Source organism: Bubalus bubalis, chromosome X (genome assembly GCF_019923935.1).
Source record: "Bubalus bubalis isolate 160015118507 breed Murrah chromosome X, NDDB_SH_1, whole genome shotgun sequence".
NCBI lineage: Eukaryota > Metazoa > Chordata > Mammalia > Artiodactyla > Bovidae > Bubalus > Bubalus bubalis.
Genome location: NC_059181.1, coordinates 13,372,729 through 13,389,232, shown reverse-complemented (window position 1 = coordinate 13,389,232; position 16,504 = coordinate 13,372,729). Strand labels below are relative to the sequence as shown.

Here is a 16,504-nt window from a genome sequence, read left to right as displayed (position 1 = left end):
GAAGGCTTCCTCATACTCCTTTCCAGTCAATACCACCCTCCTGGGAGTACCCACTGTTCTGATTTCTGTCACCATAGATTATTTTTGCTTGTTCTTGATTATCATATAAGTGGAATAATATAGTATGTGGTCTTATCTGGCTTCTTTCATTTGGTTCAATATCTATGACATTCATTCATGTTGTTGGATGTCCTCTGCTTCTAAGTTTGATCTGACCTTGATTAAAATCTTGGGCTTTTGGGAGGGAGGCTCAAGAAGGAGGAGACATATGTATACCTATGGTTGATGGATGTTGATGTTTGGCAGAAACCAACAAAATTCTGTAAAGCAATTATCCTTCAACCAAAAAAATGAATTTAAAAAAATCTTGGGCTTTCCTGGTGGCTGAGAGGTGAGCAGTCCACCTACCAATGCAGGAGACACAGGTTCAATCTCTGATCTGGGAAGATCCCACATGATGTGGAGCAACTAAGCCCATATGCCACAACTACTGAGCCTGTGTTCTAGAGCCCAGGAGCCACAACTACTGATCCAACATGCCTAGAGGCGGTGCTCCACAACAAGAGAAAACACCACCATGAGAAGTCCTTGCACCACAACAAAGAGTAGCTCCCATTCACCACAACTAAAGAAAAGCCCTCATAGCAATGAAGACTCAGAACAGACAAAATAAATAAATAACATTTTGAAAAGCTTTAAAAAAAAATAAAAATTAAAATCCTCTCCGGACTTCCCTGATGGTCTAATGGATAAGACTCTGTGCTTCCAATGCAGGGTACCCAGGTTCAATCCCTGGTCAGGGAACTAATCCTACATGCTACAACTAAAGATCCTGCATGCGGCAATGAAGAACTCATGTGGCCAAATAAATAAATACAAATTTTAAATAATTAAAATCCTTTCAAGCTTACATTAATGTGGTTACTTATAAACAAAATGGGATATATGACAGCTATGTGTTAGGATTTGGAGGAGAGTTAAATTTATAAATAGCTGCATCCATACTAGTTTTGTGATTTGATAATAATAGATAATAAATATAATTAGAAACACTACAGTAGCAGAATCAAAGCTTATGTGCAGAAAGCAAATGCTATCTTGGGAAAATCCTCCCATTTGGTTACTGGAAACGTTCACTGCTGATCATGTTTCCCCTTTAACTGAAAGAAAAGGCTCTTTGCATCACTTCCCCACCCAGCGTTCAGTTGAGTCAAATGGAGACTACCACTAATGCTCAATCAGCTCATCAGGAAGACTTTACTTTCCATTGATCTCTGTGATCTGTGTGGTTTGGATCTGCTGTAAGGATAGGCTCCCCAAACCCCCATTCATACATCTGAGCCTGCCCCACGAAGTCTTGGGAAGGCCAAGCTCAATCTGAGAGATGCCCTTGGTCTCTGTCTTTGGACCTCCTCTCCAGCTGGAGACAGAAGGATCCTCAGCTGCCAAGGAGAGCTCCATCCTGACCACACATGTGAGACATCAAGGAGCCGAAGCAGCTCCAGAAGGAATCTGCAATTAATTATGTTTCACAAATTGCCTTCAGTGGGGGACCAGCTCTTTTCAGGCACTGGATGAGGCACAGTGTATGGCTTTGGCGGGCTTACCTAAGTTACAGATCCATGGGGGGAGTGGAGCACACTAGAGTTGTTTGGAAGCACCCTACTCTTTGTAGGAGAGGAGGTCATAACCAGCCAGGACATTTAGCATGGGAGTCCCACCCTCCTGGGCACATCAGCTCTGTCTTTGAGTCATCAGCATGCAGTGTGGAGAGTTTGGCTGCTTACTGAAAAGGATGGAATTAATGATTTTCTTGTGCTCTGTTGGGCTGGGATTTTCTTACGTTTCTGTTACAACACAGAGTAGCATCTCCCTTTAATAAATCACTGGCCCCATTCTGTAAGCTGGGAGTTAAAAGCGGGAATTGCTACAGGGAAGAGTTGGCCTTACAGGTAATAAGTAGCCACCTTCAAGTATGGTAGAGGGGCTAAAAGCCCAGGCTCTGGATTCAGGCTGCCTGGGTTCAACTAGCTTCACTGGTTACTTGCTGTATAACTTCAGGCAAGTAGTCATTAACCCCTCAAAGCTTCAGTTTTTCTATTTGTAAAATAGGAATGATTTTACCTAAATCATACAGCTGTTGTGAGGACAAAATGAGATAGTCATTATAACACGCTTACTAGCATAGCATCCATTTTAATACATGTTTCTTAATGTATTGGAATGACTCTCAGCTCAAAAATTTAAATATAAAAGAATCATTTTACTATTTGCTTAAATTCAATTTTACATACCCATGGTGGAGGAAAACTTGATCTCAGTTACTGAGTCTTCTCTAGGCCACAGCTGTGCAATTGCTTCATGGTCATCAACCATTCTCCTGTACTGGACATGGTACAAGCTCCCTTTCAAGTTAAGCAGTTCTGGTCCTGCCAAGACACAACTGGATCATGGGACTCTGGCAAAGCTGGAGCCCCTGTTCCTGGGCCTCAGGGGCTCTGAGCTTACCAAGGTCTTACTATTTTCCTGAGGCATCCACAAAGGCAGCAAGGATAGCAAGACAGCAGACTCTTTCCCTCCCTCAGGGATTTAAAATAGAATGTTCTAAGGTATTTTATGAAAACTATGTCTCTTCCAAGAAAAGCAAGTCCTTCTATTAAGTTCACTAGACTATGCTAACTTAGTAAGAGAGAAACTGTTTTGCTTGTGTGGTGATGAAATGAAGCAATGAATAAATCTGTTAGGGATGCAATTTAGTCATTTTCTGCTACACTGCCCAAGATGACTGTGGTTTAATGGGGTGTGCACAACAGAAGGCACAACTTGATTTTACCTAAGATACCTATTTTTTTCTTGAATTTTTAAATATCTTTTTAATTTAGAAAAATATTTAATTAACTTTTCTGGAGAAAAGTTATAAGAACAGTACAACAGATATTTATTCACTTACATTAACGTTTTGTTAACATTCTGCCACATTTGTACTCTCTCTAGATACAGATACAGTTAAGTCCCCTTCATATGAATGAGTTCCATTCTGAGAGCATGTTCCTAGGTCCAGTTTGTTCATAAGTCCAACAAAGTTAGCCTAGGTACCCAACTAACACAATCAGCTATATAGTACTGTACTGTAATAGGTTTATAATACTTTTCACAGAAACAATACATAAACAAAAAAAAATAAATCAAACACTTTAAATCTTACAGGCTGGCATCAAGTGAACAGGCAAAAGGAGGAGGGAAAGGAGGTAGGAGATGGTAGAGGTGAAGGATAGGAGATGTAGGGCAAGCTGCAATTTCACTCACGCCTGACATGGATAGCACAGGTTCTGGTTCCTGGCTCAATTCAATTCTATGTATCCTCTTGAAAAAAACAATCCAGTAATGTGTGGCTGCCTGCCTTCCTGCTCAGTCGTAACCAATTCTTTGCAACCTCATGGACTGTAGCCCACCAGACTCCTCTGTCCATGGGTTTCCAGGCAAGAATACTGGAGTGGGCTGCCATTTCTCTTTTTTTCTCATCATAGGTGACTCAGTAGCACTGGGCTGCATTCTGAATGGCTGCTACAAACTTTGTGGACTGTTCTACACAGGTCCTGTGCCTCAAAAACTAACAGTGCCTCCTCAGATAAAGAAAATCCCCTGGCCATCTCCTGCATCATGAATCTCTCCCATTCTTCAGTTACTTCTTCCTCTTGTCTCTCTTTATCCTTTCTCTGGGTCTCCAATTCCATCAGGTCTTCATTAATAAGCTGCACGTTTACATTTTTGGAAGTCTGCAACTTGAAGGTTCATATACAAGAGACTTACTGTATAGATATAGATATAGATATACAGAGAGTTTTAAAGAACCAATTGAGAGTGAGTTGTGGACATGCTGCTGACTAGTTGATGACATTTCACCCTCAGTACTTTTGCATGCATTTCTTATAAACTTTCTTATGAAACTACAATATAATTATCAAAATCAAGAAATTAAACAGTGGTAGATACAATATTATTCTCTACATATAGTCTGTATTAGAATTTCACTAATTGTTCCCAAAATGTCCTTTATAGTATTTTTTACTTTCCAGGATCCAATCCAGGATATGACTTGCTGTATTTCTAGTTATTATATGGCAGTGAACACTTATGAACACCACTAAAAAACGTTAGGAGTCAGAAGTACTGAGTCTAAATGACATTTTAACCTCTCTGAACTCCAGATATTTCACATGGTAATGAAGAGGAGTGCTCACCCTTGCCCACCTGCCAAGGTTGTTGCCAGGATCAAATGATGTACCCTCTTCTTTGTGAATGGCAAAGCACTGTGCAAATATGCAGGATGTTCCATACACCCACTTTCAGCTAGTTACCTAGGGCTTAAGTGCAAAAAGTTATTTTCCTGAAGGGATAGAGAGGGGTGAAGCAGATTTGGGAAAACACTGTCAAGAGCTGAACCTGGCAGAGATCATAGCATAACACCAAAGTCACCTCAGAGCTTTAAGGAAATGTCATACTCCTCCAGATGACAATTCTTTCTTCTTAATAGAAAAGGATTCATAAGGCTCTGCTGCTGCTAAGTCGCTTCAGTCGTGTCCGACTCTGTGCGACCCCATAGACGGCAGCCCACCAGTCTCCCCTGTCTCTGGGATTCTCCAGGCAAGAACACTGGAGTGGGTTGCCATTTCCTTCTCCAATGCATGAAAGTGAAAAGTGAAAGTGAAGTCACTCAGTTGTGTCTGACTCTTCGCGACCCCATGGACTACCACCTACCAGGCTCCTCCATCCATGGGGTTTTCCAGGCAAGAGTACTGGAGTGGGGTGCCATTGCCTTCAGTCTGTAATTCTACTTTTGTAGTTTTTTTTTTCTTCTTCAAAAGTCAATATGTAACTTCCACACAGTAAAGTGCACAGATTTCAGTACTTAGTTTGAATTTTATGGGCGTACACTTTATTAGCCTAAAAGGCTCCCTCATGCCCCTTCTCCATATCTCTCACCCTCACAGTAAGTTTAACTGATCTTAACATACTGTCATGTATTTGTCTATCTGTCCTTGAACTTCATGCAAATGGAATCATGTGCTTTTGTGTCTGGCATTTGTTTCTCAACATTCTTGGGTAGATTCATCCACATTATGGTGTACAAGAGTATTCCATTCTTTTCTTTACGGCTGTGTAGTGTTCCATTTTGCATATGTTGCAAGACTTACCCATTTTACTATTGATGGATATGTGTGTTGTTTCCAGTTTGAGGCTATTATGCATAACGATGCCATCAATCGTGCATGTCTTCTGGTGGACATAAGAACGCATAGCAGTTGATTAGGTACCAGGAGCTGAATTGCTTATAGAGTGTACATAGATTCTGCTTTTCCACAGTGTTTGTAACCCGTTTACACTCTCACTGACAATGTGAGAGAGTCCTTCCATATCTTCAGCATCACTGAGTGTGTCAGCCTTCCTTTTATGCTTTAGCCAGTCTTGTGGGTATGTAGTGATGTCTCACTGAGCTCTCTTTGCATTCCTGGCATAGATTTGAGGTGCCCAGTGACTATGTCATGGTTGATATGTCTGGGCCAGCCTTAGGCAGCTGCTTAAATGAGGAAGTGATTAGATGAGCACAAGGAAGGCATCTCAGACCCAGGCTAGGTGACTCCACAAAAGTCAGCATTAGAGAATAACTATTTTCCCCCGGTGACATTTCTGTCATCTGTGGCCACCTGGCATCTTTTGAATACCCACCTTATATTTGGACAAATTCCTACATGGATGCTGATTTTTTAAAGATTAAAAGCATACATTTGCTTTCCCCACGTTCAGCTACTTTCCTCCAGAGGTATCTGGATAAGACTTGGATCTGAAAGCCAGTAATGTATGGGAGCAGGTGATATGAGGAACCCATCTCTGGCATCTTCTTTGGAGGCTACAACAGTTGAATTTCAGGTACCTAGTCCCCACTGTAATCTGTGGGAACTGTGGGATCTGAGAAGTAGCCTGCTTCTCTGTGCTGTACCCCCACCCTCTAGAGGTTCTGTGAGCTTCCTAAATAATCCTTCAAATTTTTTTTGTGGGGGGAATCATTTAAACTTGGAGAAATGTACAGTGTACATTTCCTAAGAAAAAGAATATTCTCTTAAATAACCACAGTACAGTTATCAACATCAGGAAATTGAACATTGATACAATATTTTTATTCAATTTGCCATTTGTGTTTCAGTTCTGTCAGTTGATCCAATAATGTCTTTTACAGCATAGTACAGGATGCAGACTAGGGTCAGGCATTGCATTTAGTTGTTTAGGTTGTTTCCATTTAAAGACAATTAGGCATTTCTTTGTGAATATCAACATTCCTGTATACTCTTTGCTATATAAACATGCTGTGGTTTAACCTCCCATTTTTTTCAAGCCATGATACATTATATCAACTTTTCATGTCAATAAAATTGTCCAAACATCGTAATTTTTAACAGCTGTCTAAAATGTATAATTTCAGCAATCACTTGTTGATTGCTGCTTAGATTGTTTCCATTGAAAGAAAATTATAATCAGCTTTATAGTAGTGATTACTGGGTATATACTCATGTTTAGAGAAAATTCTCCATTGACTGAAGTGTGTGATTACACATACCTCCCAACTTCTATTGTCCGTGCCTGAGGAAATCCACCTTCTGACCTCAGGCATTGCTGTTTTATGCATCCTCACAGTGGCAGTGGTGCAGAAGAAATAAAATGCCTCTAGGGCTGATGTTGAAAATCTCAAAATTAAAGTGACTACAAATGTCACAGCACTTGATCCCAGAGGCCAAGAATCATCATCTGCTGATATTTGAAGGGACAGAGGAAGCCCAGTCTAAGTGTTCTTAAAAGGTATTTACACTGTTATTTTAGACATAATGCTATTGTACACTTAATAGACTATAGTACTGTAAATATAACTTTTGTATGCACTGGAAAACTAAAAATTTCACTGTATCATAACCTTTGCTGTATTGCAATGGTCTGGAACTGAACCTGCAAAACCTCTGTGGTCTGTTTATATTTGCTGGTTCCAATTCTTTTAAAAATTAAGGTGCTAAAGTTGAGTAATCTTGGCTTCTTGCTTTACACATAATACAATAGCTGTAAAGTTCAAACATGCATATTAAATAAGTGCTTTACTTATGAATGGACATAAATGAGTTATCTAGGTATTGTTGTTGACTCTTTGCGACTCCATGGACTGCAACATGCCAGGCTTCCCTGTCCATCCTGCAGCTTGCTCAAACTCATATCCATCGAGTCAGTGATGCCATCCAACCATCTCATCCTCTGTCATCCCCTTCCCCTCCTGCCCTCGATCTTTCCCAGCATCAGGGTCTTTTCCAGTGAATTGGCTCTTCCCATCAGGTGGCCAAAGTATTGGAGCTTCAGCTTCAGCATCAGTCCTTCTAATGAATATTCAGGACTGATTTCCTTTAGGATTGACTGGTTTGATCTCCTTGCTGTCCGAGGAACTCTCAGGAGTCTTCTCCAACACCACAGTTTGAAAGTATCAATTCTTTGGTGCTCAGCTTTCTTTATAGTCCAACTCTCACATCCATACACAACTACTGGAAAAACCATAGCTTTGACTAGATGGACCTTTGTTGGTAAAGTGATATCTCTGGTTTTTAATATGCTGTCTAGGTTGGTCATAGCTTTTCTTCCAAAGAGCAAGCATCTTTTAATTTCATGGCTGCAGTCACCATCTGCAGTGATTTTGGAGCCCCCCAAAATAAAGTCTTTCACTGTTTCCATTGTTTCCCCATATATTTGCCATGAAGTGATGGGACCAGATGTCATGATCTTCATTTTTTGAATGTTGAGTTTTAAGCCAGCTTTTTCATTCTCCTCTCCATATACCCATCACAAAATAAGTATCTTTGTAAGTGTAAACTAAAGGGTGATTCATACACCCCTCCCCATTGTTCTTCTCTATTTTATAGTTTTGTTTTTAATTTTGCCTGTGCTGTGAAGCATGTGAGATCTTAATTCCCCTGACCAGGAGTTGAACCCTCACCCCCTGCATCAGGAGCATGGCGTCTTAACCACTGGACCACAAGGGAAGTCCCTCTATTGTGTTTTGATGATATCAACAGTAGTTTCACATATCCATTTTCTCTGTGAGATATGCTTATTTTGCTATGTGAAAAGACTAATGTATTTAAATTAACTTAGAAATCATGCCCTGTAAAACCCTCTTAGTAGTTGACAAGAAACCACATTGTCACTGATATTTCTAAATAGTGAGGATGCTTTGGAAGAAGCTTTTCAAATTTAGATGGGTATATGAAATGGGATCCTCCTGTTCTCTAGGGCGGGGTTCACATTTGTGTAGTGCGAGTAATTTGAAATGGCAGCTTTTCCAGAAGGCAGTGTGACTTTGTGTGCTTGTTAGGAAAAGAGAGAGAGAGAGAGCCAAAAACAAAACAAAAACAAGCCCCAGAAGCCTACACAAGTGAGTGCACAGTCACTCAGCTGTGTCCCACTCTTTGCAACACAAAGTTTGCTCCCATGCTAAAGATGCCTGCACTTTTCTAAGAAGCAGACAGACAGTGAAAGCAGATAGTGCTGGCAATGACATCTACCCAGCCCCAACTCTTCACACTTCCCAGCCTGCTTGTCCCTCACAAAGGCTCACTCCCAGAGCCTGTCCTGGAAGCACCCTAGGAATATTTTTGACCTCCAGTGCGAATTGAAATGTTTGCTTTATACAAGATTACGACATGGAGTTTAAGCGGCTGCAAACATTAAAGTGAGGACAAAACAGATTGGCAGATGACTTCCCTGCAGACTTGTGTAGAAATCAGAACAATGGAAAAGACAGGGAATGGAATGGCACTTGTAGAAGTTGGGTCTACCAGCTGTTTCAGCAATGAAACCCTCTACAGGAGATTATAGAGCTTTGAAAACGTCCATCACACTTTAAAGCAGCTGATCTCAACTCCAGGGGATATAGAAGAATTACTGGGAAGGACTTTCAAATGACAACTTTGCCTACTTTGAGGGCTTCTGAAGTTCCTTTCAATTGTGGTGCAGGCTGGACATCTTGCTTTTGCTCCCCAGATCCATCCTCCTTGACTTTGCTGTGTACCCGTGTGAACTACATCACCAGGCTCCCTTGCCCTCCCTTTTCTGGTTGCCTTCAGCCAACTGGGGGTAGTGGCATGATGCTGTGGGGCAGGAGAGAGTGAGGTCAGGGGATTTAGTCTCCAGGCCCCTCCCTGCCAAGTCAACCTGGATTGCTGGTTTGTGTGGTAGAAGAAACAGCTCCCACAAGATGGCTGCTCCCATCGCTACTCTCTGGGCTCTGCTGACTGTTCTCTTCTTCGTCCTTCCCTCAGGAATGGCACTGGCTCCCTGCTGTTACTTGCCCTGTGGTACTGAGCTCTCCTTTGGGATTTCCCTAAACCCTGACCATCTCTCTGCAAATGGTCTCTCCTTAAACTCTCCTCAACTCCTTCTAATAGAGTGTGCCTCCTGCTTTCGGCCTGTTGGTGGGTGCCTGGTGGGGACTGGGTGAGGTTGTGGGTGTCTGTGTGTGGAGTAAAGAGCTCTCTAGGTGATTTTAACCCCCATTTTCTTCCCTGCATGCCCTTCTCCAGCCCTCACTCCCTTCAGAATAGCAATGAAGCCCAAGTCAGAAAGAAGCAGAGGGTAGAAGGAAAGGAAGGAATGGATCAAAGAGAGGAGGAGGCCACCATGTTCCTTTCACTTTAGGGTCTGTGGAAACCTTGATGAGTCTGGAAGCAAGTACTGGGCAGCAAAGACCCAACTTTCCAATTTGTAAAACCAACTTGGATGTGGCTGTTCATTAGACTACTGCACATTCTGCCTTAAAAGAGAAAACAGTACACAGGAAACATTACTCTCCTTTTCCCCTTACTGACTATTGCAACTATTAAGCCTGTGCATTAGTCACTGTGCTAATGAGTAGTTTTACCCTGGCCCTCAGTGAACTAGGCCAGAGAGGGGCCCTGCAAACTCTTGGAAAATCTCATGAAAAATTTTGTCCTTGTTGACCCATTAGCAGAGAGGTGAGATGTGCCAGGGGCCGAGGTTTATAGGCTGTAGCTATATTTGGAAATTTAATTGTTTTTCTCAAAATCTCAAATGAAAAACGTTAAGAATTTTATAATAATACAATCAAAATAGCACATTCCAAGACCTAATGTGTTCTCATCTTTCATTGGCCTCTAAGATTTTCACAGTCCAGAAAAGCAAGAGAGGGAAAAACTGTTTCAGCAGGTCCTCTACATCAGTGGTTCTCAACCAGGGGTGACTGTGCCCCTAGGGCCACAGACACTTGGCAATGCCTGGAGACATTTTTGATTATTACCACTGGAGAGAGGAATCTATTGGCATCTGGTGGAGAGAGACCTGGGATGCTGCTAAACGTCCCACAATGCACAGGGCAACCTCCCCAATAAAGAATGATCCAGCCCCAAATGTCAATAGCGCCGAGGTTGAGAAACACTTCTTTGTATTAAAATCACAGCTATATCAGCAAGGAAATTAGTGCTAAACAATCTTCATAACTTGGCAATTTAAAAACCACACTCCAATGAAGCTAGGTAGCCCTAGTTTACCAGCATCATATAAATCACTCATTAAATCTTATTGCCTTAGAGTTTGTGGTGTTTTGAAAATGGCAAGTTCATTGCATTTTTTTGTGTGTATAATCAACATTTTTCAAAATAGAAACAAAGCTAGTTGGTCGGATGGAATAAAATAATTTGAGCACATGGAGTTTTTTTTTCTTCCCTAAATTGCCTCTCAAATCAAAAGCATTTTCTCTTCAGATTGTGGTTCTAACTGAAGAGATGCCCAGCCCCAAAGGAAGTGGTCCGAGGTTCAGAGTGCAGACCAAGGAAAGAGTAGTGGGATTAGCATTTTAACCATGGGCAACTGCAAGGAAGAGATGAAAATCTAGTGCTATTTGGGAAGGATTTTACCAGACACAAAGGTATCAGGTGTCTTGTCTCCTTTCTACCCAAAATAGTTCTGGCTTGAACATGAGGTCCTCAAGGTGTCCTCGAGTAAGGAGGAAAAAATCTGTTCTGAGAATTAACTACTATTAACCACCCCCAACCCTTCCTCTCCCCAACTATTGAGGTTTGCTGGTAAAAGAAGAGGCCAAGAGTGTCTTATACTGTTCATCACTAAGGCACATGGTGTGCTTGTTAAAAACAAAACAAAAACCCTTTTGTTAAACCTTACTCTGTACTAGGGAAGCAGGTTTAGAAGGAGTCAAAGAGCTATTAAAGAAGCTAAAAGCGTTTTATGGCAAAGAAAAATCAAGCCTGGTATTAAAATTAATGAAGAAGCTGGAAGAGCACAGACAAAAATGCTGGAAGGATGGAGATAGAGAAACTATTTTAAGGTCAGTCTCCAGGAAGATGGAGAAAACAAATGTGAGCAGGTAGAAGGAAATGCCAACCTCTCCAAATTAATTTATCCAAAAGAAGGACCTCATTTCTTGGAAAAACTGACCTATGCAAATTTGCAACTCCAAATACCATTCTTCTGAGTCTATTAGAAGAATCAGTTCAAGGACTTCAGCAATTCCAGAGTTTGAAGAGCACTTGAGAGTCTGTTAAATTTCTGCTCTTCAAAGGAACGTTCCTAGAAGCAGAAACTGGTCTGCTCAGACTGACAATGCTAAAATGATGAAGAGCTCAGAAAGGCTCAAACTGCAGGAATGTAACAAGGTTGTTTGAGTAATGGATAGTGGATGAAACTCACTGCCAAACTTGTGTAACTTGGCTTTGTGGACCACCCAAGCCCAGCTCCCTGCCAGGTGAGGGTATGGGGGAGGGTGTGGCTATCATGGCTGACCCCAACTATACAGTCCATCATAAGTGGGCTATCCTACTGATATTTAAGAATGTTCTAATTTCTGAGCCCACGAGGTCCTATTAGAAGGTGGTGGTGAATTGGGGCCAACAAAGTTAATAATAATAGTGGGTAAAAAGTCTCTAAAAATACTAATGATCTTTATTATGGAATCTATTTTTCAAAGATAAACTAGTCAGTGGTTTATCCTAATCAAAGAGATAACAAAGACGGTGTTTAAAACAGTTGAAAATACTGAAGTAGTTATTTGAAAGCAACAGACTATATCAAGTAGAAAAAAGAATTTAATATGGTAGCAACTAATTAGCAAGAAAGTAAAGACGGTCATGCCCTAATGGGAATAAACATAACAACAATAGCTGACACTTATTCACCTCTAATCCTGTGCCAGAGATTGCTAGGGGCTTTTATTAACATGATTATACTGAACCTCTCTCACAGCCCTATAAAGTAGATATCATTACCCTCATTTCATAGATGAGACTTTGAGATGCAAAAACTTGAAGTAATATGCCCAGGTTCCCATAACTACAAAGCAGCAGACCTGTGATATGAATCCACGTCTGTCTGATTCTAAAGTCCAAGCTGTTAAACACTATATTCTACTGGCATAAACTTCTGGCCCTGTGGTGGAGGATACCCTGGAGAACAGTGGAAGTTTCATCATTTGGGTTTTTAGACTGAACAAAATATTAGTATGTGTGTCATACGAAGTAATCTCTAATGGCTCAGGGGTGGGTTAGAATAATATCCACAACTTCCATTTTTGAATGTTAAGGAGTCTAAATCCACAGCACTCGTCGTTTAATGTGGCCCATTGCAGCTTTCACAGCCCTTCACACACACTTTCTCAGCTGATCTTTACTGAAACCTTGTGAGGTAAGCAGGTCACATATTACTATGCCTCTTCTCAAAGATGTGATAGGCAGTCCCATCAGAAATGAAGCACTGCCCAGTTACTTATCATCAAAAATATGTGGGAGGAGGGGGAAATGTGATTCCAAAAAAGTTGCTTATTTCAACCCTGAGCAGTTCATAGGAGTTTATAATTTATTTCCATAACAGTGTGATTGCTTCCTTTTCAACAAGGCTTTGACTCACTCAAAGGAATGTATTCCATTACAAGTCTGCTGGCTTCAGGCTTTATGTAGAACCAGTTGGTTGCCTTGACGACCAGAACTAACAAAACACAAACCATGAACTCTTTCAATACCGGTCACTAACTTACTTCTAACAGTCCACTTCAGAACTGTGGAGGCTGTTGGTGTTTCTGAGGGAGTATATATTCGTATCTTCATTCAGAAGTGTTTCTCCTAGTTTGAAAATAATCTCAAGGCATCTGCTTTGGGTTCAAGGGAAACTTGGACATAGGGCTTGTCTCTGTGGCCAAAGAGCTTTTAGAGAGCAGTGCCTTCAGTCATGTTACTCTATTCTTTAAAACTTGCATTTCTCATATCAAATAACTTTTAGAGCTGGTTGAGGCCAAAAAAAAAAAGTAATAATATATTGAAGTTTACCATTAGCACAACCTTTACAGCATTTATTAAGTGCCTGACCCTTATCAAAAGATGGTTTATTCACTATATAAAAAGGCTATACCAATTTTTTAAAGGCTATAAGATAATATGTTTGAATTTTCAAAAAATGGATAATTTCGAAGATACCATACAACCTAACTGGCTACAGCTAAATGAGAAACTTGAGGAAAGAGAGGCAGGGAAGTTTAATTTGAAATGTTTTTTCTAAATTGTGGTGAAACTCTGTTTTTTTCTGCTCAGCATCCATCCCCAAATCTTCTGATAATAATATGACTCTCCTTGAGTGACCACTCTATCCCACCCTCAGTCCTCTAATTCAGGTAGAAGACTTGGTACATTCCAGTACCAAAGATGGGCATGTGACACAAGCCTGGCCAATCAAAGTAATGCACCTATTTGAATATGGGGATAAGTTTAAGGAAAGGCATATGACCAACATCAGGTCAATCTGAGCCAATACGATTCAATTCCACAATTTCTGTTGGAGATCTTGGAATGGAAGGGAGTTGTTGGGATTACTGGACAGCTGTATGAAAGCCTAGAGCTTCTGGCAGCTATCATGCTACCATGAGGAGACAGTCACTTCAGAATGCAGTCTACTTAGTGGGAAAACAGAGAGAGATGGAAACAGCAAGACAAATTTCTGATGACACTGTTTGAGCCCCTAGATCAAGGCTTGCCTGAAGTCAGTCTCTGGACCTTTCAGTTATTTAACCAATACATTCCTTTTCTCCTTAACTTTAGTTTAATTGGATTTGTTATTTGCAACTGAAAAAGTCATGATCTTTTTCAATAATGTAGTAAAAGATCTACATTATTTTAAATGCATGCAATAATTAAATGTAAGCTAGAAAGTAGAAAAGATCTCCAGGGACCCTGTTTCAGTGATTAGATAATTATGGCATCTAATAAGCCTAATTAATTCCCTTGTAGTCAATCCCTTGGAGGAGGTTTATTTGCTTAAATCTTTTAGAGATCTTATTTATGATTGTAATTTGTGCTCCTAAGAAATAGTTTCCTCAGAAGGGATACATTTTGACTCCCATTAACTAAAATACATCAGTGGGATTTTATTGTAGAAGGCTCATGTTATCTTTCTCAGCCTGACAGGGACAATCCTGATCATGGACAATCCTAACCTTCCAAGAAAAAAATGGGAAACATCCTATTTTTCAGTCTTCAACTTCAATTATTATCGTTTTTTTTATATTTATTATTTATTTGGCTGCACCGGGTCTTAGCTGCATCACATGGGATCTTTTGTTGATGCATGTGAAAACCCTTAGTTGTAGCATGTGAGATCTAGTTCCCTGAACAGGGATTGAACCCAGGTCCCCTGCATTGGAAGCATGGAGTCTTAGCCACTGGACCACCAGGGAAGTCCCAAGATATTATTACATTTAATAAACTTTTAAAATAAACTTTTGCTCCCTAAGTCACTGCATAGTTGTTTTAAATTATAAAACATTTGGGGACCCAACCAAAAACATCCTGAAAAACACTGTGATTATCTTGTTTTTCTTTAAACATCTTCAGAACTATACAAATTTTCCTATTTATTGCCATCTATTTTAGGGGGTTAATATATTCACTGTAGTAAATTCTCTAGAGTAATAATACAACACAAAATGTTACTTTATGACAGGAATTCACAACCCTGGCTCCCAATTAGAATCACCTGGGTAGCTTTTCAAACATTCTAAATGCCACGGCCCCACGCTAGACCAACTCAATCAGAACTTTTTGGAGTAGGGTCCTGGCATTTGTGTTTTTTAGAAGCTCCCCCAGGTGGTTTTAAGGTTCAGCCAGAGCTAAGAACAATTGCATTGTTGGAAATATTGACTAGAATTCTATGATTTGTTTTAGTAAGGAATCATTTTAAAATGCCCTTAATTCCTAAAGATGGAATTTTGAAGAATTATATGTGTGTGTACACACACACACAAACACACATAAAACACACTGTATATTTGAACAACTCCTTTATGTTCTTGGGTATATTGAAGCACTTTTCATGAAACCTGATACTTTGAAGTCTTTCAAAGGGATATATAGGAGGCTAGCTACCTGACATGTGTTGGAACATCATTCTTTCTTAAAGGTGAATTATTTCTGTTGTTACCCTCAGATACTGTCTATTTGAAATTGCTTAGTTCTACAACTGTTTCCTTGTTCAGTTCAGTTCAGTCGCTCGGTCATATCCGACTCTTTGTGACCCCATTGACGGCAGCACACCAGGCCTCCCTGTCCATCGCCAACTCCCGGAGCTTACTCAAACTCATGTGCATTGAGTCGGTGATGTCATCCAATCATCTCATCCTCTGTCATCCCCTTCTCCTCCCACCTTCAATCTTTCTCAGGATCAGGGTCTTTTCAAATGAGTTGGTTCTTTGCATCAGGTGGCCAAAGTGTTGGCGCTTCAGCATCAGTCCTTCCAATGAATATTCAGGACTGATTCCTTCAGGATGGACTGGTTGGATCTCCTTGCAGTCCAAGGGACTCTCAACAGTCTTCTCCAACACCACAGTTCAAAAGCATCAATTCTTCAGTGCTCAGAATTTATAGTCCAACTCTCACATCCATACACAACTACTGGAAAAACCATAGCTCTGACTAGACAGACCTTTGTTGGCAAAGTAATGTCTCTGCTTTTTAATATGCTGTCTAGGTTGGTCATAGCTTTTCTTCCAAGGAGCAAGCGTCTTTTAATTTCATGGCTGTAGTCACCATCTGCAGTGATTTTGGAGCCTCCCAAAAATAAAGTTTCTCACTGTTTCCATTGTTTCCCCATCTATTTGCCATGAAATGATGGGACCAGATGCCATGATCTTGGTTTTCTGAATGTTGAGCTTTAAGCCAACTTTTTTCACTCTCCTCTTTCACTTTCTCCAAGAGGCTCTTTAGTTCTTCTTCACTTTCTGCCATAAGGGTGGTGTCATCTGCATATCCGAGGTTATTGGTATTTCTCCTGGCAATCTTTATTCCAGCTTGTGCTTCATCCAGTCCAGCCTTTCTCATGATGTACTCTGCATATAGGTTAAATAAGCAGGGTGACAAGATATAGCCTGGATGTATTGCTTTCCCAACTGCTCCATGTCCAGTTCTAA

At 40.6% G+C, this 16,504-nt stretch overlaps 1 non-coding gene across 1 annotated transcript; it reads left to right on the top strand.

The window, feature by feature from the left end:
• The first annotated feature begins 731 nt into the window (after window positions 1–731).
• On the top strand, window positions 732–804 carry TRNAG-UCC. The gene has a single exon. It is a non-coding gene; the product is annotated as a tRNA-Gly (tRNA).
• The last annotated feature ends 15,700 nt before the right edge of the window (window positions 805–16,504 follow it).